Raw genomic sequence first — 22,514 nt, 5'->3', positions numbered from 1 at the left:
CTGCATTGAAATTTTTGATGGTTTTTTACTCCTCTCAAAAGCCCAAACAAGTTTCTAAAAGGATGAGTGTGCAACTACTTTACTTTTGGAGAAAATTCAAAACATTCATTATTCAATAGGGCCCAAACTATCAAAAACCAGCGGTTTCAATGAACACACATTTCTTGGTAGAATCATGCAGGACTGAAATTTTTGATGTTTTTCTACTCCTCTCATGAGCCCAAACAAGTCTCTAAAAGCATGAGTTTGCAACTACTTTACTTTTGGAGAAAATTCAAAACATTCATTATTCAATAGAGCCCAATAGCAAAAATCAGGTTTTGAATGAAGATTCACATTTCTTGGTAGAATCATGCAGGATTGAAATTTTTGATGGTTTTTTACTCCTCTCAACAGCCCAAACAAGTTTCTAAAAGGATGAGTTTGCAACTACTTTACTTTTGGAGAAAATTCAAAACATTCATTATTCAATAGGGCCCAAACTATCAAAAACCAGCGGTTTCAATGAACACACATTTTTTGGTAGAATCATGCAGGACTGAAATTTTTGATGTTTTTCTACTCCTCTCATGAGCCCAAACAAGTCTCTAAAAGCATGAGTTTGCAACTACTTTACTTTTGGAGAAAATTCAAAACATTCATTATTCAATAGAGCCCAATAGCAAAAATCAGGTTTTGAATGAAGAATCACATTTCTTGGTAAAATCATGCAGGATTGAAATTTTTGATGGTTTTTTACTCCTCTCAACAGCCCAAACAAGTTTCTAAGAGGATGAGTTTGCAACTACTTTACTTTTGGAGAAAATTCAAAACATTCATTATTCAATAGGGCCCAAACTATCAAAAACCAGCGGTTTCAATGAACACACAATTCTTGTTAGAATCATGCAGGACTGAAATTTTTGATGTTTTTCTACTCCTCTCATGAGCCCAAACAAGTCTCTAAAAGCATGAGTTTGCAACTACTTTACTTTTGGAGAAAATTCAAAACATTCATTATTCAATAGAGCCCAATAGCAAAAATCAGGTTTTGAATGAAGAATCACATTTCTTGGTAAAATCATGCAGGATTGAAATTTTTGATGGTTTTTTACTCCTCTCAACAGCCCAAACAAGTTTCTAAAAGGATGAGTTTGCAACTACTTTACTTTTGGAGAAAATTCAAAACATTCATTATTCAATAGGGCCCAAACTATCAAAAACCAGCGGTTTCAATGAACACACATTTCTTGGTAGAATCATGCAGGACTGAAATTTTTGATGTTTTTCTACTCCTCTCATGAGCCCAAACAAGTCTCTAAAAGCATGAGTTTGCAACTACTTTTCTTTTGGAGAAAATTCAAAACATTCATTATTCAATAGAGCCCAATAGCAAAAATCAGGTTTTGAATGAAGAATCACATTTCTTGGTAAAATCATGCAGGATTGAAATTTTTGATGGTTTTTTACTCCTCTCAACAGCCCAAACAAGTTTCTAAAAGGATGAGTTTGCAACTACTTTACTTTTGGAGAAAATTCAAAACATTCATTATTCAATAGGGCCCAAAATATCAAAAACCAGCGGTTTGAATGAACACACATTTCTTGGTAGAATCGTGCAGGACTGAAATTTTTTATGTTTTTCTACTCCTCTCATGAGCCCAAACAAGTCTCTAAAAGGATGAGTTTGCAACTACTTTACTTTTGGAGAAAATTCAAAACATTCATTATTCAATAGAGCACAATAGCAAAAACCAGCGTTTTGAATGAAGAATCACATTTCTTGGTAGAATCATGCAGGATTGAAATTTTTGATGGTTTTTTACTCCTCTCAACAGCCCAAACAAGTTTCTAAAAGGATGAGTTTGCAACTACTTTACTTTTGGAGAAAATTCAAAACATTCATTATTCAATAGGGCCCAAACTATCAAAAACCAGCGGTTTCAATGAACACACATTTCTTGGTAGAATCATGCAGGACTGAAATTTTTGATGTTTTTCTACTCCTCTCATGAGCCCAAACAAGTCTCTAAAAGCATGAGTTTGCAACTACTTTACTTTTGGAGAAAATTCAAAACATTCATTATTCAATAGAGCCCAATAGCAAAAATCAGGTTTTGAATGAAGAATCACATTTCTTGGTAAAATCATGCAGGATTGAAATTTTTGATGGTTTTTTACTCCTCTCAACAGCCCAAACAAGTTTCTAAAAGGATGAGTTTGCAACTACTTTACTTTTGGAGAAAATTCAAAACATTCATTATTCAATAGGGCCCAAACTATCAAAAACCAGCGGTTTCAATGAACACACATTTCTTGGTAGAATCATGCAGGACTGAAATTTTTGATGTTTTTCTACTCCTCTCATGAGCCCAAACAAGTCTCTAAAAGCATGAGTTTGCAACTACTTTACTTTTGGAAAAAATTCAAAACATTCACTTTTCACTAGAGCCCAATAGCAAAAATCAGGTTTTGAATGAAGAATCACATTTCTTGGTAGAATCATGCTGCATTGAAATTTTTGATGGTTTTTTACTCCTCTCAACAGCCCAAACAAGTTTCTAAAAGGATGAGTGTGCAACTACTTTACTTTTGGAGAAAATTCAAAACATTCATTATTCAATAGGGCCCAAACTATCAAAAACCAGCGGTTTCAATGAACACACATTTCTTGGTAGAATCATGCAGGACTGAAATTTTTGATGTTTTTCTACTCCTCTCATGAGCCCAAACAAGTCTCTAAAAGCATGAGTTTGCAACTACTTTACTTTTGGAGAAAATTCAAAACATTCATTATTCAATAGAGCCCAATAGCAAAAATCAGGTTTTGAATGAAGATTCACATTTCTTGGTAGAATCATGCAGGATTGAAATTTTTGATGGTTTTTTACTCCTCTCAACAGCCCAAACAAGTTTCTAAAAGGATGAGTTTGCAACTACTTTACTTTTGGAGAAAATTCAAAACATTCATTATTCAATAGGGCCCAAACTATCAAAAACCAGCGGTTTCAATGAACACACATTTTTTGGTAGAATCATGCAGGACTGAAATTTTTGATGTTTTTCTACTCCTCTCATGAGCCCAAACAAGTCTCTAAAAGCATGAGTTTGCAACTACTTTACTTTTGGAAAAAATTCAAAACATTCATTATTCAATAGAGCCCAATAGCAAAAATCAGGTTTTGAATGAAGAATCACATTTCTTGGTAAAATCATGCAGGATTGAAATTTTTGATGGTATTTTACTCCTCTCAACAGCCCAAACAAGTTTCTAAAAGGATCAGTTTGCAACTACTTTACTTTTGGAGAAAATTCAAAACATTCATTATTCAATAGGGCCCAAACTATCAAAAACCAGCGGTTTCAATGAACACACATTTTTTGGTAGAATCATGCAGGACTGAAATTTTTGATGTTTTTCTACTCCTCTCATGAGCCCAAACAAGTCTCTAAAAGCATGAGTTTGCAACTACTTTACTTTTGGAAAAAATTCAAAACATTCATTATTCAATAGAGCCCAATAGCAAAAATCAGGTTTTGAATGAAGAATCACATTTCTTGGTAAAATCATGCAGGATTGAAATTTTTGATGGTTTTTTACTCCTCTCAACAGCCCAAACAAGTTTCTAAAAGGATGAGTTTGCAACTACTTTACTTTTGGAGAAAATTCAAAACATTCATTATTCAATAGGGCCCAAACTATCAAAAACCAGCGGTTTCAATGAACACACATTTCTTGGTAGAATCATGCAGGACTGAAATTTTTGATGTTTTTCTACTCCTCTCATGAGCCCAAACAAGTCTCTAAAAGCATGAGTTTGCAACTACTTTACTTTTGGAGAAAATTCAAAACATTCATTATTCAATAGAGCCCAATAGCAAAAATCAGGTTTTGAATGAAGAATCACATTTCTTGGTAAAATCATGCAGGATTGAAATTTTTGATGGTTTTTTACTCCTCTCAACAGCCCAAACAAGTTTCTAAAAGGATGAGTTTGCAACTACTTTACTTTTGGAGAAAATTCAAAACATTCATTATTCAATAGGGCCCAAACTATCAAAAACCAGCGGTTTCAATGAACACACATTTCTTGGTAGAATCATGCAGGACTGAAATTTTTGATGTTTTTCTACTCCTCTCATGAGCCCAAACAAGTCTCTAAAAGCATGAGTTTGCAACTACTTTACTTTTGGAAAAAATTCAAAACATTCACTTTTCACTAGAGCCCAATAGCAAAAATCAGGTTTTGAATGAAGAATCACATTTCTTGGTAGAATCATGCTGCATTGAAATTTTTGATGGTTTTTTACTCCTCTCAACAGCCCAAACAAGTTTCTAAAAGGATGAGTGTGCAACTACTTTACTTTTGGAGAAAATTCAAAACATTCATTATTCAATAGGGCCCAAACTATCAAAAACCAGCGGTTTCAATGAACACACATTTCTTGGTAGAATCATGCAGGACTGAAATTTTTGATGTTTTTCTACTCCTCTCATGAGCCCAAACAAGTCTCTAAAAGCATGAGTTTGCAACTACTTTACTTTTGGAGAAAATTCAAAACATTCATTATTCAATAGAGCCCAATAGCAAAAATCAGGTTTTGAATGAAGATTCACATTTCTTGGTAGAATCATGCAGGATTGAAATTTTTGATGGTTTTTTACTCCTCTCAACAGCCCAAACAAGTTTCTAAAAGGATGAGTTTGCAACTACTTTACTTTTGGAGAAAATTCAAAACATTCATTATTCAATAGGGCCCAAACTATCAAAAACCAGCGGTTTCAATGAACACACATTTTTTGGTAGAATCATGCAGGACTGAAATTTTTGATGTTTTTCTACTCCTCTCATGAGCCCAAACAAGTCTCTAAAAGCATGAGTTTGCAACTACTTTACTTTTGGAAAAAATTCAAAACATTCATTATTCAATAGAGCCCAATAGCAAAAATCAGGTTTTGAATGAAGAATCACATTTCTTGGTAAAATCATGCAGGATTGAAATTTTTGATGGTTTTTTACTCCTCTCAACAGCCCAAACAAGTTTCTAAAAGGATCAGTTTGCAACTACTTTACTTTTGGAGAAAATTCAAAACATTCATTATTCAATAGGGCCCAAACTATCAAAAACCAGCGGTTTCAATGAACACACATTTTTTGGTAGAATCATGCAGGACTGAAATTTTTGATGTTTTTCTACTCCTCTCATGAGCCCAAACAAGTCTCTAAAAGCATGAGTTTGCAACTACTTTACTTTTGGAAAAAATTCAAAACATTCATTATTCAATAGAGCCCAATAGCAAAAATCAGGTTTTGAATGAAGAATCACATTTCTTGGTAAAATCATGCAGGATTGAAATTTTTGATGGTTTTTTACTCCTCTCAACAGCCCAAACAAGTTTCTAAAAGGATGAGTTTGCAACTACTTTACTTTTGGAGAAAATTCAAAACATTCATTATTCAATAGGGCCCAAACTATCAAAAACCAGCGGTTTCAATGAACACACATTTCTTGGTAGAATCAAGCAGGACTGAAATTTTTGATGTTTTTCTACTCCTCTCATGAGCCCAAACAAGTCTCTAAAAGCATGAGTTTGCAACTACTTTACTTTTGGACAAAATTCAAAACATTCACTATTCAATAGAGCCCAATAGCAAAAATCAGGTTTTGAATGAAGAATCGCATTTCTTGGTAAAATCATGCAGGATTGAAATTTTTGATGGTTTTTTACTCCTCTCAACAGCCCAAACAAGTTTCTAAAAGGATGAGTTTGCAACTACTTTACTTTTGGAGAAAATTCAAAACATTCATTATTCAATAGGGCCCAAACTATCAAAAACCAGCGGTTTCAATGAACACACATTTCTTGGTAGAATCATGCAGGACTGAAATTTTTGATGTTTTTCTACTCCTCTCATGAGCCCAAACAAGTCTCTAAAAGCATGAGTTTGCAACTACTTTACTTTTGGAGAAAATTCAAAACATTCATTATTCAATAGAGCCCAATAGCAAAAATCAGGTTTTGAATGAAGATTCACATTTCTTGGTAGAATCATGCAGGATTGAAATTTTTGATGGTTTTTTACTCCTCTCAACAGCCCAAACAAGTTTCTAAAAGGATCAGTTTGCAACTACTTTACTTTTGGAGAAAATTCAAAACATTCATTATTCAATAGGGCCCAAACTATCAAAAACCAGCGGTTTCAATGAACACACATTTTTTGGTAGAATCATGCAGGACTGAAATTTTTGATGTTTTTCTACTCCTCTCATGAGCCCAAACAAGTCTCTAAAAGCATGAGTTTGCAACTACTTTACTTTTGGAAAAAATTCAAAACATTCATTATTCAATAGAGCCCAATAGCAAAAATCAGGTTTTGAATGAAGAATCACATTTCTTGGTAAAATCATGCAGGATTGAAATTTTTGATGGTTTTTTACTCCTCTCAACAGCCCAAACAAGTTTCTAAAAGGATGAGTTTGCAACTACTTTACTTTTGGAGAAAATTCAAAACATTCATTATTCAATAGGGCCCAAACTATCAAAAACCAGCGGTTTCAATGAACACACATTTCTTGGTAGAATCAAGCAGGACTGAAATTTTTGATGTTTTTCTACTCCTCTCATGAGCCCAAACAAGTCTCTAAAAGCATGAGTTTGCAACTACTTTACTTTTGGACAAAATTCAAAACATTCACTATTCAATAGAGCCCAATAGCAAAAATCAGGTTTTGAATGAAGAATCGCATTTCTTGGTAAAATCATGCAGGATTGAAATTTTTGATGGTTTTTTACTCCTCTCAACAGCCCAAACAAGTTTCTAAAAGGATGAGTTTGCAACTACTTTACTTTTGGAGAAAATTCAAAACATTCATTATTCAATAGGGCCCAAACTATCAAAAACCAGCGGTTTCAATGAACACACATTTCTTGGTAGAATCATGCAGGACTGAAATTTTTGATGTTTTTCTACTCCTCTCATGAGCCCAAACAAGTCTCTAAAAGCATGAGTTTGCAACTACTTTACTTTTGGAGAAAATTCAAAACATTCATTATTCAATAGAGCCCAATAGCAAAAATCAGGTTTTGAATGAAGATTCACATTTCTTGGTAGAATCATGCAGGATTGAAATTTTTGATGGTTTTTTACTCCTCTCAACAGCCCAAACAAGTTTCTAAAAGGATGAGTTTGCAACTACTTTACTTTTGGAGAAAATTCAAAACATTCATTATTCAATAGGGCCCAAACTATCAAAAACCAGCGGTTTCAATGAACACACATTTTTTGGTAGAATCATGCAGGACTGAAATTTTTGATGTTTTTCTACTCCTCTCATGAGCCCAAACAAGTCTCTAAAAGCATGAGTTTGCAACTACTTTACTTTTGGAAAAAATTCAAAACATTCATTATTCAATAGAGCCCAATAGCAAAAATCAGGTTTTGAATGAAGAATCACATTTCTTGGTAAAATCATGCAGGATTGAAATTTTTGATGGTTTTTTACTCCTCTCAACAGCCCAAACAAGTTTCTAAAAGGATCAGTTTGCAACTACTTTACTTTTGGAGAAAATTCAAAACATTCATTATTCAATAGGGCCCAAACTATCAAAAACCAGCGGTTTCAATGAACACACATTTTTTGGTAGAATCATGCAGGACTGAAATTTTTGATGTTTTTCTACTCCTCTCATGAGCCCAAACAAGTCTCTAAAAGCATGAGTTTGCAACTACTTTACTTTTGGAAAAAATTCAAAACATTCATTATTCAATAGAGCCCAATAGCAAAAATCAGGTTTTGAATGAAGAATCACATTTCTTGGTAAAATCATGCAGGATTGAAATTTTTGATGGTTTTTTACTCCTCTCAACAGCCCAAACAAGTTTCTAAAAGGATGAGTTTGCAACTACTTTACTTTTGGAGAAAATTCAAAACATTCATTATTCAATAGGGCCCAAACTATCAAAAACCAGCGGTTTCAATGAACACACATTTCTTGGTAGAATCAAGCAGGACTGAAATTTTTGATGTTTTTCTACTCCTCTCATGAGCCCAAACAAGTCTCTAAAAGCATGAGTTTGCAACTACTTTACTTTTGGAGAAAATTCAAAACATTCACTATTCAATAGAGCCCAATAGCAAAAATCAGGTTTTGAATGAAGAATCGCATTTCTTGGTAAAATCATGCAGGATTGAAATTTTTGATGGTTTTTTACTCCTCTCAACAGCCCAAACAAGTTTCTAAAAGGATGAGTTTGCAACTACTTTACTTTTGGAGAAAATTCAAAACATTCATTATTCAATAGGGCCCAAACTATCAAAAACCAGCGGTTTCAATGAACACACATTTCTTGGTAGAATCATGCAGGACTGAAATTTTTGATGTTTTTCTACTCCTCTCATGAGCCCAAACAAGTCTCTAAAAGCATGAGTTTGCAACTACTTTACTTTTGGAGAAAATTCAAAACATTCATTATTCAATAGAGCCCAATAGCAAAAATCAGGTTTTGAATGAAGAATCACATTTCTTGGTAAAATCATGCAGGATTGAAATTTTTGATGGTTTTTTACTCCTCTCAACAGCCCAAACAAGTTTCTAAAAGGATGAGTTTGCAACTACTTTACTTTTGGAGAAAATTCAAAACATTCATTATTCAATAGGGCCCAAACTATCAAAAACTAGCGGTTTCAATGAACACACAATTCTTGGTAGAATCATGCAGGACTGAAATTTTTGATGTTTTTCTATTCCTCTCATGAGCCCAAACAAGTCTCTAAAAGCATGAGTTTGCAACTACTTTACTTTTGGAGAAAATTCAAAACATTCATTATTCAATAGAGCCCAATAGCAAAAATCAGGTTTTGAATGAAGAATCACATTTCTTGGTAGAATCATGCAGGATTGAAATTTTTGATGGTTTTTTACTCCTCTCAACAGCCCAAACAAGTTTCTAAAAGGATGAGTTTGCAACTACTTTACTTTTGGAGAAAATTCAAAACATTCATTATTCAATAGGGCCCAAACTATCAAAAACCAGTGGTTTCAATGAACACACATTTCTTGGTAGAATCATGCAGGACTGAAATTTTTGATGTTTTTCTACTCCTCTCATGAGCCCAAACAAGTCTCTAAAAGCATGAGTTTGCAACTACTTTACTTTTGGAGAAAATTCAAAACATTCATTATTCAATAGAGCCCAATAGCAAAAATCAGGATTTGAATGAAGAATCACATTTATTGGTAAAATCATGCAGGATTGAAATTTTTGATGGTTTTTTACTCCTCTCAACAGTCCAAACAAGTTTCTAAAAGGATGAGTTTGCAACTACTTTACTTTTGGAGAAAATTCAAAACATTCATTATTCAATAGGGCCCAAACTATCAAAAACCAGCGGTTTCAATGAACACACATTTCTTGGTAGAATCATGCAGGACTGAAATTTTTGATGTTTTTCTACTCCTCTCATGAGCCCAAACAAGACTCTAAAAGCATGAGTTTGCAACTACTTTACTTTTGGAGAAAATTCAAAACATTCATTATTCAATAGAGCCCAATAGCAAAAATCAGGTTTTGAATGAAGAATCACATTTCTTGGTAAAATCATGCAGGATTGAAATTTTTGATGTTTTTTTACTCCTCTCAACAGCCCAAACAAGTTTCTAAAAGGATGAGTTTGCAACTACTTTACTTTTGGAGAAAATTCAAAACATTCATTATTCAATAGGGCCCAAACTATCAAAAACCAGCGGTTTGAATGAACACACATTTCTTGGTATAATCATGCAGGACTGAAATTTTTGATGTTTTTCTACTCCTCTCATGAGCCCAAATAAGTCTCTAAAAGCATGAGTTTGCAACTACTTTAATTTTGGAGAAAATTCAAAACATTCATTATTCAATAGAGCCCAATAGCAAAAATCAGGTTTTGAATGAAGAATCACATTTCTTGGTAGAATCATGCAGGATTGAAATTTTTGATGGTTTGTTACTCCTCTCAACAGCCCAAACAAGTTTCTAAAAGGATGAGTTTGCAACTACTTTACTTTTGGAGAAAATTCAAAACATTCATTATTCAATAGGGCCCAAACTATCAAAAACCAGCGGTTTCAATGAACACACATTTCTTGGTAGAATCATGCAGGACTGAAATTTTTGATGTTTTTCTACTCCTCTCATGAGCCCAAACAAGTCTCTAAAAGCATGAGTTTGCAACTACTTTACTTTTGGAGAAAATTCAAAACATTCATTATTCAATAGGGCCCAAAATATCAAAAACCAGCGGTTTGAATGAACACACATTTCTTGGTAGAATCGTGCAGGACTGAAATTTTTGATTTTTTTCTACTCCTCTCACGAGCCCAAACAAGCCTCTAAAAGGATGAGTTTGCAACTACTTTACTTTTGGAGAAAATTCAAAACATTCATTATTCAATAGAGCCCAATAGCAAAAACCAGCGTTTTGAATGAAGAATCACATTTCTTGGTAGAATCATGCAGGATTGAAATTTTTGATGGTTTTTTACTCCTCTCAACAGCCCAAACAAGTTTCTAAAAGGATGAGTTTGCAACTACTTTACTTTTGGAGAAAATTCAAAACATTCATTTTTCAATAGGGCCCAAACTATCAAAAACCAGCGGATTGAATGAACACACATTTCTTGGTAGAATCATGCAGGACTGAAATTTTTGATGTTTTTCTACTCCTCTCATGAGCCCAAACAAGTCTCTAAAAGCATGAGTTTGCAACTACTTTACTTTTGGAGAAAATTCAAAACATTCATTATTCAATAGAGCCCAATAGCAGAAATCAGGTTTTGAATGAAGAATCACATTTCTTGGTAAAATCATGCAGGATTGAAATTTTTGATGGTTTTTTACTCCTCTCAACAGCCCAAACAAGTTTCTAAAAGGATGAGTTTGCAACTACTTTACTTTTGGAGAAAATTCAAAACATTCATTATTCAATAGGGCCCAAACTATCAAAAACCAGCGGTTTCAATGAACACACATTTCTTGGTAGAATCATGCAGGACTGAAATTTTTGATGTTTTTCTACTCCTCTCATGAGCCCAAACAAGACTCTAAAAGCATGAGTTTGCAACTACTTTACTTTTGGAGAAAATTCAAAACATTCATTATTCAATAGAGCCCAATAGCAAAAATCAGGTTTTGAATGAAGAATCACATTTCTTGGTAAAATCATGCAGGATTGAAATTTTTGATGGTTTTTTTACTCCTCTCAACAGCCCAAACAAGTTTCTAAAAGGATGAGTTTGCAACTACTATACTTTTGGAGAAAATTCAAAACATTCATTATTCAATAGGGCCCAAAATATCAAAAACCAGCGGTTTGAATGAACACACATTTCTTGGTAGAATCGTGCAGGACTGAAATTTTTTATGTTTTTCTACTCCTCTCATGAGCCCAAACAAGTCTCTAAAAGGATGAGTTTGCAACTACTTTACTTTTGGAGAAAATTCAAAACATTCATTATTCAATAGAGCCCAATAGCAAAAACCAGCGTTTTGAATGAAGAATCACATTTCTTGGTAGAATCATGCAGGATTGAAATTTTTGATGGTTTTTTACTCCTCTCAACAGCCCAAACAAGTTTCTAAAAGGATGAGTTTGCAACTACTTTACTTTTGGAGAAAATTCAAAACATTCATTATTCAATAGGGCCCAAACTATCAAAAACCAGCGGTTTCAATGAACACACATTTCTTGGTAGAATCATGCAGGACTGAAATTTTTGATGTTTTTCTACTCCTCTCATGAGCCCAAACAAGTCTCTAAAAGCATGAGTTTGCAACTACTTTACTTTTGGAGAAAATTCAAAACATTCATTATTCAATAGAGCCCAATAGCAAAAATCAGGTTTTGAATGAAGAATCACATTTCTTGGTAAAATCATGCAGGATTGAAATTTTTGATGGTTTTTTACTCCTCTCAACAGCCCAAACAAGTTTCTAAAAGGATGAGTTTGCAACTACTTTACTTTTGGAGAAAATTCAAAACATTCATTATTCAATAGGGCCCAAACTATCAAAAACCAGCGGTTTCAATGAACACACATTTCTTGGTAGAATCATGCAGGACTGAAATTTTTGATGTTTTTCTACTCCTCTCATGAGCCCAAACAAGACTCTAAAAGCATGAGTTTGCAACTACTTTACTTTTGGAGAAAATTCAAAACATTCATTATTCAATAGAGCCCAATAGCAAAAATCAGGTTTTGAATGAAGAATCACATTTCTTGGTAAAATCATGCAGGATTGAAATTTTTGATGGTTTTTTACTCCTCTCAACAGCCCAAACAAGTTTCTAAAAGGATGAGTTTGCAACTACTTTACTTTTGGAGAAAATTCAAAACATTCATTATTCAATAGGGCCCAAACTATCAAAAACCAGCGGTTTCAATGAACACACAATTCTTGGTAGAATCATGCAGGACTGAAATTTTTGATGTTTTTCTACTCCTCTCATGAGCCCAAACAAGTCTCTAAAAGCATGAGTTTGCAACTACTTTACTTTTGGAGAAAATTCAAAACATTCATTATTCAATAGAGCCCAATAGCAAAAATCAGGTTTTGAATGAAGAATCACATTTCTTGGTAAAATCATGCAGGATTGAAATTTTTGATGGTTTTTTACTCCTCTCAACAGCCCAAACAAGTTTCTAAAAGGATGAGTTTGCAACTACTTTACTTTTGGAGAAAATTCAAAACATTCATTATTCAATAGGGCCCAAACTATCAAAAACCAGCGGTTTCAATGAACACACATTTCTTGGTAGAATCATGCAGGACTGAAATTTTTGATGTTTTTCTACTCCTCTCATGAGCCCAAACAAGTCTCTAAAAGCATGAGTTTGCAACTACTTTACTTTTGGAGAAAATTCAAAACATTCATTATTCAATAGAGCCCAATAGCAAAAATCAGGTTTTGAATGAAGAATCACATTTCTTGGTAAAATCATGCAGGATTGAAATTTTTGATGGTTTTTTACTCCTCTCAACAGCCCAAACAAGTTTCTAAAAGGATGAGTTTGCAACTACTTTACTTTTGGAGAAAATTCAAAACATTCATTATTCAATAGGGCCCAAACTATCAAAAACCAGCGGTTTCAATGAACACACATTTCTTGGTAGAATCATGCAGGACTGAAATTTTTGATGTTTTTCTACTCCTCTCATGAGCCCAAACAAGTCTCTAAAAGCATGAGTTTGCAACTACTTTACTTTTGGAGAAAATTCAAAACATTCATTATTCAATAGGGCCCAAACTATCAAAAACCAGCGGTTTCAATGAACACACATTTCTTGGTAGAATCATGCAGGACTGAAATTTTTGATGTTTTTCTACTCCTCTCATGAGCCCAAACAAGTCTCTAAAAGGATGAGTTTGCAACTACTTTACTTTTGGAGAAAATTCAAAACATTCATTATTCAATAGGGCCCAAAATATCAAAAACCAGCGGTTTGAATGAACACACATTTCTTGGTAGAATCGTGCAGGACTGAAATTTTTTATGTTTTTCTACTCCTCTCATGAGCCCAAACAAGTCTCTAAAAGGATGAGTTTGCAACTACTTTACTTTTGGAGAAAATTCAAAACATTCATTATTCAATAGAGCCCAATAGCAAAAACCAGCGTTTTGAATGAAGAATCACATTTCTTGGTAAAATCATGCAGGATTGAAATTTTTGATGGTATTTTACTCCTCTCAACAGCCCAAACAAGTTTCTAAAAGGATCAGTTTGCAACTACTTTACTTTTGGAGAAAATTCAAAACATTCATTATTCAATAGGGCCCAAACTATCAAAAACCAGCGGTTTCAATGAACACACATTTTTTGGTAGAATCATGCAGGACTGAAATTTTTGATGTTTTTCTACTCCTCTCATGAGCCCAAACAAGTCTCTAAAAGCATGAGTTTGCAACTACTTTACTTTTGGAAAAAATTCAAAACATTCATTATTCAATAGAGCCCAATAGCAAAAATCAGGTTTTGAATGAAGAATCACATTTCTTGGTAAAATCATGCAGGATTGAAATTTTTGATGGTTTTTTACTCCTCTCAACAGCCCAAACAAGTTTCTAAAAGGATGAGTTTGCAACTACTTTACTTTTGGAGAAAATTCAAAACATTCATTATTCAATAGGGCCCAAACTATCAAAAACCAGCGGTTTCAATGAACACACATTTCTTGGTAGAATCATGCAGGACTGAAATTTTTGATGTTTTTCTACTCCTCTCATGAGCCCAAACAAGTCTCTAAAAGCATGAGTTTGCAACTACTTTACTTTTGGAGAAAATTCAAAACATTCATTATTCAATAGAGCCCAATAGCAAAAATCAGGTTTTGAATGAAGAATCACATTTCTTGGTAAAATCATGCAGGATTGAAATTTTTGATGGTTTTTTACTCCTCTCAACAGCCCAAACAAGTTTCTAAAAGGATGAGTTTGCAACTACTTTACTTTTGGAGAAAATTCAAAACATTCATTATTCAATAGGGCCCAAACTATCAAAAACCAGCGGTTTCAATGAACACACATTTCTTGGTAGAATCATGCAGGACTGAAATTTTTGATGTTTTTCTACTCCTCTCATGAGCCCAAACAAGTCTCTAAAAGCATGAGTTTGCAACTACTTTACTTTTGGAAAAAATTCAAAACATTCACTTTTCACTAGAGCCCAATAGCAAAAATCAGGTTTTGAATGAAGAATCACATTTCTTGGTAGAATCATGCTGCATTGAAATTTTTGATGGTTTTTTACTCCTCTCAACAGCCCAAACAAGTTTCTAAAAGGATGAGTGTGCAACTACTTTACTTTTGGAGAAAATTCAAAACATTCATTATTCAATAGGGCCCAAACTATCAAAAACCAGCGGTTTCAATGAACACACATTTCTTGGTAGAATCATGCAGGACTGAAATTTTTGATGTTTTTCTACTCCTCTCATGAGCCCAAACAAGTCTCTAAAAGCATGAGTTTGCAACTACTTTACTTTTGGAAAAAATTCAAAACATTCATTATTCAATAGAGCCCAATAGCAAAAATCAGGTTTTGAATGAAGAATCACATTTCTTGGTAAAATAATGCAGGATTGAAATTTTTGATGGTTTTTTACTCCTCTCAACAGCCCAAACAAGTTTCTAAAAGGATGAGTTTGCAACTACTTTACTTTTGGAGAAAATTCAAAACATTCATTATTCAATAGGGCCCAAACTATCAAAAACCAGCGGTTTCAATGAACACACATTTCTTGGTAGAATCAAGCAGGACTGAAATTTTTGATGTTTTTCTACTCCTCTCATGAGCCCAAACAAGTCTCTAAAAGCATGAGTTTGCAACTACTTTACTTTTGGACAAAATTCAAAACATTCACTATTCAATAGAGCCCAATAGCAAAAATCAGGTTTTGAATGAAGAATCGCATTTCTTGGTAAAATCATGCAGGATTGAAATTTTTGATGGTTTTTTACTCCTCTCAACAGCCCAAACAAGTTTCTAAAAGGATGAGTTTGCAACTACTTTACTTTTGGAGAAAATTCAAAACATTCATTATTCAATAGGGCCCAAACTATCAAAAACCAGCGGTTTCAATGAACACACATTTCTTGGTAGAATCATGCAGGACTGAAATTTTTGATGTTTTTCTACTCCTCTCATGAGCCCAAACAAGTCTCTAAAAGCATGAGTTTGCAACTACTTTACTTTTGGAGAAAATTCAAAACATTCATTATTCAATAGAGCCCAATAGCAAAAATCAGGTTTTGAATGAAGATTCACATTTCTTGGTAGAATCATGCAGGATTGAAATTTTTGATGGTTTTTTACTCCTCTCAACAGCCCAAACAAGTTTCTAAAAGGATGAGTTTGCAACTACTTTACTTTTGGAGAAAATTCAAAACATTCATTATTCAATAGGGCCCAAACTATCAAAAACCAGCGGTTTCAATGAACACACATTTTTTGGTAGAATCATGCAGGACTGAAATTTTTGATGTTTTTCTACTCCTCTCATGAGCCCAAACAAGTCTCTAAAAGCATGAGTTTGCAACTACTTTACTTTTGGAAAAAATTCAAAACATTCATTATTCAATAGAGCCCAATAGCAAAAATCAGGTTTTGAATGAAGAATCACATTTCTTGGTAAAATCATGCAGGATTGAAATTTTTGATGGTTTTTTACTCCTCTCAACAGCCCAAACAAGTTTCTAAAAGGATCAGTTTGCAACTACTTTACTTTTGGAGAAAATTCAAAACATTCATTATTCAATAGGGCCCAAACTATCAAAAACCAGCGGTTTCAATGAACACACATTTTTTGGTAGAATCATGCAGGACTGAAATTTTTGATGTTTTTCTACTCCTCTCATGAGCCCAAACAAGTCTCTAAAAGCATGAGTTTGCAACTACTTTACTTTTGGAAAAAATTCAAAACATTCATTATTCAATAGAGCCCAATAGCAAAAATCAGGTTTTGAATGAAGAATCACATTTCTTGGTAAAATCATGCAGGATTGAAATTTTTGATGGTTTTTTACTCCTCTCAACAGCCCAAACAAGTTTCTAAAAGGATGAGTTTGCAACTACTTTACTTTTGGAGAAAATTCAAAACATTCATTATTCAATAGGGCCCAAACTATCAAAAACCAGCGGTTTCAATGAACACACATTTCTTGGTAGAATCAAGCAGGACTGAAATTTTTGATGTTTTTCTACTCCTCTCATGAGCCCAAACAAGTCTCTAAAAGCATGAGTTTGCAACTACTTTACTTTTGGAGAAAATTCAAAACATTCACTATTCAATAGAGCCCAATAGCAAAAATCAGGTTTTGAATGAAGAATCGCATTTCTTGGTAAAATCATGCAGGATTGAAATTTTTGATGGTTTTTTACTCCTCTCAACAGCCCAAACAAGTTTCTAAAAGGATGAGTTTGCAACTACTTTACTTTTGGAGAAAATTCAAAACATTCATTATTCAATAGGGCCCAAACTATCAAAAACCAGCGGTTTCAATGAACACACATTTCTTGGTAGAATCATGCAGGACTGAAATTTTTGATGTTTTTCTACTCCTCTCATGAGCCCAAACAAGTCTCTAAAAGCATGAGTTTGCAACTACTTTACTTTTGGAGAAAATTCAAAACATTCATTATTCAATAGAGCCCAATAGCAAAAATCAGGTTTTGAATGAAGAATCACATTTCTTGGTAAAATCATGCAGGATTGAAATTTTTGATGGTTTTTTACTCCTCTCAACAGCCCAAACAAGTTTCTAAAAGGATGAGTTTGCAACTACTTTACTTTTGGAGAAAATTCAAAACATTCATTATTCAATAGGGCCCAAACTATCAAAAACCAGCGGTTTCAATGAACACACATTTCTTGGTAGAATCATGCAGGACTGAAATTTTTGATGTTTTTCTACTCCTCTCATGAGCCCAAACAAGTCTCTAAAAGCATGAGTTTGCAACTACTTTACTTTTGGAGAAAATTCAAAACATTCATTATTCAATAGAGCCCAATAGCAAAAATCAGGTTTTGAATGAAGAATCACATTTCTTGGTAAAATCATGCAGGATTGAAATTTTTGATGGTTTTTTACTCCTCTCAACAGCCCAAACAAGTTTCTAAAAGGATGAGTTTGCAACTACTTTACTTTTGGAGAAAATTCAAAACATTCATTATTCAATAGGGCCCAAACTATCAAAAACTAGCGGTTTCAATGAACACACAATTCTTGGTAGAATCATGCAGGACTGAAATTTTTGATGTTTTTCTATTCCTCTCATGAGCCCAAACAAGTCTCTAAAAGCATGAGTTTGCAACTACTTTACTTTTGGAGAAAATTCAAAACATTCATTATTCAATAGAGCCCAATAGCAAAAATCAGGTTTTGAATGAAGAATCACATTTCTTGGTAGAATCATGCAGGATTGAAATTTTTGATGGTTTTTTACTCCTCTCAACAGCCCAAACAAGTTTCTAAAAGGATGAGTTTGCAACTACTTTACTTTTGGAGAAAATTCAAAACATTCATTATTCAATAGGGCCCAAACTATCAAAAACCAGTGGTTTCAATGAACACACATTTCTTGGTAGAATCATGCAGGACTGAAATTTTTGATGTTTTTCTACTCCTCTCATGAGCCCAAACAAGTCTCTAAAAGCATGAGTTTGCAACTACTTTACTTTTGGAGAAAATTCAAAACATTCATTATTCAATAGAGCCCAATAGCAAAAATCAGGATTTGAATGAAGAATCACATTTATTGGTAAAATCATGCAGGATTGAAATTTTTGATGGTTTTTTACTCCTCTCAACAGCCCAAACAAGTTTCTAAAAGGATGAGTTTGCAACTACTTTACTTTTGGAGAAAATTCAAAACATTCATTATTCAATAGGGCCCAAACTATCAAAAACCAGCGGTTTCAATGAACACACATTTCTTGGTAGAATCATGCAGGACTGAAATTTTTGATGTTTTTCTACTCCTCTCATGAGCCCAAACAAGACTCTAAAAGCATGAGTTTGCAACTACTTTACTTTTGGAGAAAATTCAAAACATTCATTATTCAATAGAGCCCAATAGCAAAAATCAGGTTTTGAATGAAGAATCACATTTCTTGGTAAAATCATGCAGGATTGAAATTTTTGATGTTTTTTTACTCCTCTCAACAGCCCAAACAAGTTTCTAAAAGGATGAGTTTGCAACTACTTTACTTTTGGAGAAAATTCAAAACATTCATTATTCAATAGGGCCCAAACTATCAAAAACCAGCGGTTTGAATGAACACACATTTCTTGGTAGAATCATGCAGGACTGAAATTTTTGATGTTTTTCTACTCCTCTCATGAGCCCAAATAAGTCTCTAAAAGCATGAGTTTGCAACTACTTTAATTTTGGAGAAAATTCAAAACATTCATTATTCAATAGAGCCCAATAGCAAAAATCAGGTTTTGAATGAAGAATCACATTTCTTGGTAGAATCATGCAGGATTGAAATTTTTGATGGTTTGTTACTCCTCTCAACAGCCCAAACAAGTTTCTAAAAGGATGAGTTTGCAACTACTTTACTTTTGGAGAAAATTCAAAACATTCATTATTCAATAGGGCCCAAACTATCAAAAACCAGCGGTTTCAATGAACACACATTTCTTGGTAGAATCATGCAGGACTGAAATTTTTGATGTTTTTCTACTCCTCTCATGAGCCCAAACAAGTCTCTAAAAGCATGAGTTTGCAACTACTTTACTTTTGGAGAAAATTCAAAACATTCATTATTCAATAGGGCCCAAAATATCAAAAACCAGCGGTTTGAATGAACACACATTTCTTGGTAGAATCGTGCAGGACTGAAATTTTTGATTTTTTTCTACTCCTCTCACGAGCCCAAACAAGCCTCTAAAAGGATGAGTTTGCAACTACTTTACTTTTGGAGAAAATTCAAAACATTCATTATTCAATAGAGCCCAATAGCAAAAACCAGCGTTTTGAATGAAGAATCACATTTCTTGGTAGAATCATGCAGGATTGAAATTTTTGATGGTTTTTTACTCCTCTCAACAGCCCAAACAAGTTTCTAAAAGGATGAGTTTGCAACTACTTTACTTTTGGAGAAAATTCAAAACATTCATTTTTCAATAGGGCCCAAACTATCAAAAACCAGCGGATTGAATGAACACACATTTCTTGGTAGAATCATGCAGGACTGAAATTTTTGATGTTTTTCTACTCCTCTCATGAGCCCAAACAAGTCTCTAAAAGCATGAGTTTGCAACTACTTTACTTTTGGAGAAAATTCAAAACATTCATTATTCAATAGAGCCCAATAGCAAAAATCAGGTTTTGAATGAAGAATCACATTTCTTGGTAAAATCATGCAGGATTGAAATTTTTGATGGTTTTTTACTCCTCTCAACAGCCCAAACAAGTTTCTAAAAGGATGAGTTTGCAACTACTTTACTTTTGGAGAAAATTCAAAACATTCATTATTCAATAGGGCCCAAACTATCAAAAACCAGCGGTTTCAATGAACACACATTTCTTGGTAGAATCATGCAGGACTGAAATTTTTGATGTTTTTCTACTCCTCTCATGAGCCCAAACAAGACTCTAAAAGCATGAGTTTGCAACTACTTTACTTTTGGAGAAAATTCAAAACATTCATTATTCAATAGAGCCCAATAGCAAAAATCAGGTTTTGAATGAAGAATCACATTTCTTGGTAAAATCATGCAGGATTGAAATTTTTGATGGTTTTTTTACTCCTCTCAACAGCCCAAACAAGTTTCTAAAAGGATGAGTTTGCAACTACTATACTTTTGGAGAAAATTCAAAACATTCATTATTCAATAGGGCCCAAAATATCAAAAACCAGCGGTTTGAATGAACACACATTTCTTGGTAGAATCGTGCAGGACTGAAATTTTTTATGTTTTTCTACTCCTCTCATGAGCCCAAACAAGTCTCTAAAAGGATGAGTTTGCAACTACTTTACTTTTGGAGAAAATTCAAAACATTCATTATTCAATAGAGCCCAATAGCAAAAACCAGCGTTTTGAATGAAGAATCACATTTCTTGGTAGAATCATGCAGGATTGAAATTTTTGATGGTTTTTTACTCCTCTCAACAGCCCAAACAAGTTTCTAAAAGGATGAGTTTGCAACTACTTTACTTTTGGAGAAAATTCAAAACATTCATTATTCAATAGGGCCCAAACTATCAAAAACCAGCGGTTTCAATGAACACACATTTCTTGGTAGAATCATGCAGGACTGAAATTTTTGATGTTTTTCTACTCCTCTCATGAGCCCAAACAAGTCTCTAAAAGCATGAGTTTGCAACTACTTTACTTTTGGAGAAAATTCAAAACATTCATTATTCAATAGAGCCCAATAGCAAAAATCAGGTTTTGAATGAAGAATCACATTTCTTGGTAAAATCATGCAGGATTGAAATTTTTGATGGTTTTTTACTCCTCTCAACAGCCCAAACAAGTTTCTAAAAGGATGAGTTTGCAACTACTTTACTTTTGGAGAAAATTCAAAACATTCATTATTCAATAGGGCCCAAACTATCAAAAACCAGCGGTTTCAATGAACACACATTTCTTGGTAGAATCATGCAGGACTGAAATTTTTGATGTTTTTCTACTCCTCTCATGAGCCCAAACAAGACTCTAAAAGCATGAGTTTGCAACTACTTTACTTTTGGAGAAAATTCAAAACATTCATTATTCAATAGAGCCCAATAGCAAAAATCAGGTTTTGAATGAAGAATCACATTTCTTGGTAAAATCATGCAGGATTGAAATTTTTGATGGTTTTTTACTCCTCTCAACAGCCCAAACAAGTTTCTAAAAGGATGAGTTTGCAACTACTTTACTTTTGGAGAAAATTCAAAACATTCATTATTCAATAGGGCCCAAACTATCAAAAACCAGCGGTTTCAATGAACACACAATTCTTGGTAGAATCATGCAGGACTGAAATTTTTGATGTTTTTCTACTCCTCTCATGAGCCCAAACAAGTCTCTAAAAGCATGAGTTTGCAACTACTTTACTTTTGGAGAAAATTCAAAACATTCATTATTCAATAGAGCTCAATAGCAAAAATCAGGTTTTGAATGAAGATTCACATTTCTTGGTAGAATCATGCAGGATTGAAATTTTTGATGGTTTTTTACTCCTCTCAACAGCCCAAACAAGTTTCTAAAAGGATGAGTTTGCAACTACTTTACTTTTGGAGAAAATTCAAAACATTCATTATTCAATAGGGCCCAAACTATCAAAAACCAGCGGTTTCAATGAACACACATTTTTTGGTAGAATCATGCAGGACTGAAATTTTTGATGTTTTTCTACTCCTCTCATGAGCCCAAACAAGTCTCTAAAAGCATGAGTTTGCAACTACTTTACTTTTGGAAAAAATTCAAAACATTCATTATTCAATAGAGCCCAATAGCAAAAATCAGGTTTTGAATGAAGAATCACATTTCTTGGTAAAATCATGCAGGATTGAAATTTTTGATGGTTTTTTACTCCTCTCAACAGCCCAAACAAGTTTCTAAAAGGATCAGTTTGCAACTACTTTACTTTTGGAGAAAATTCAAAACATTCATTATTCAATAGGGCCCAAACTATCAAAAACCAGCGGTTTCAATGAACACACATTTTTTGGTAGAATCATGCAGGACTGAAATTTTTGATGTTTTTCTACTCCTCTCATGAGCCCAAACAAGTCTCTAAAAGCATGAGTTTGCAACTACTTTACTTTTGGAAAAAATTCAAAACATTCATTATTCAATAGAGCCCAATAGCAAAAATCAGGTTTTGAATGAAGAATCACATTTCTTGGTAAAATCATGCAGGATTGAAATTTTTGATGGTTTTTTACTCCTCTCAACAGCCCAAACAAGTTTCTAAAAGGATGAGTTTGCAACTACTTTACTTTTGGAGAAAATTCAAAACATTCATTATTCAATAGGGCCCAAACTATCAAAAACC

Source organism: Dendrobates tinctorius, unplaced genomic scaffold (genome assembly GCF_039654945.1).
Source record: "Dendrobates tinctorius isolate UK_male_01 unplaced genomic scaffold, ASM3965494v1 ptg000045l, whole genome shotgun sequence".
Classification (NCBI taxonomy): Eukaryota; Metazoa; Chordata; class Amphibia; order Anura; family Dendrobatidae; genus Dendrobates; species Dendrobates tinctorius.
The sequence above is the reverse complement of the archived record's forward strand: the minus strand, read 5'-3'. Positions refer to the sequence as shown.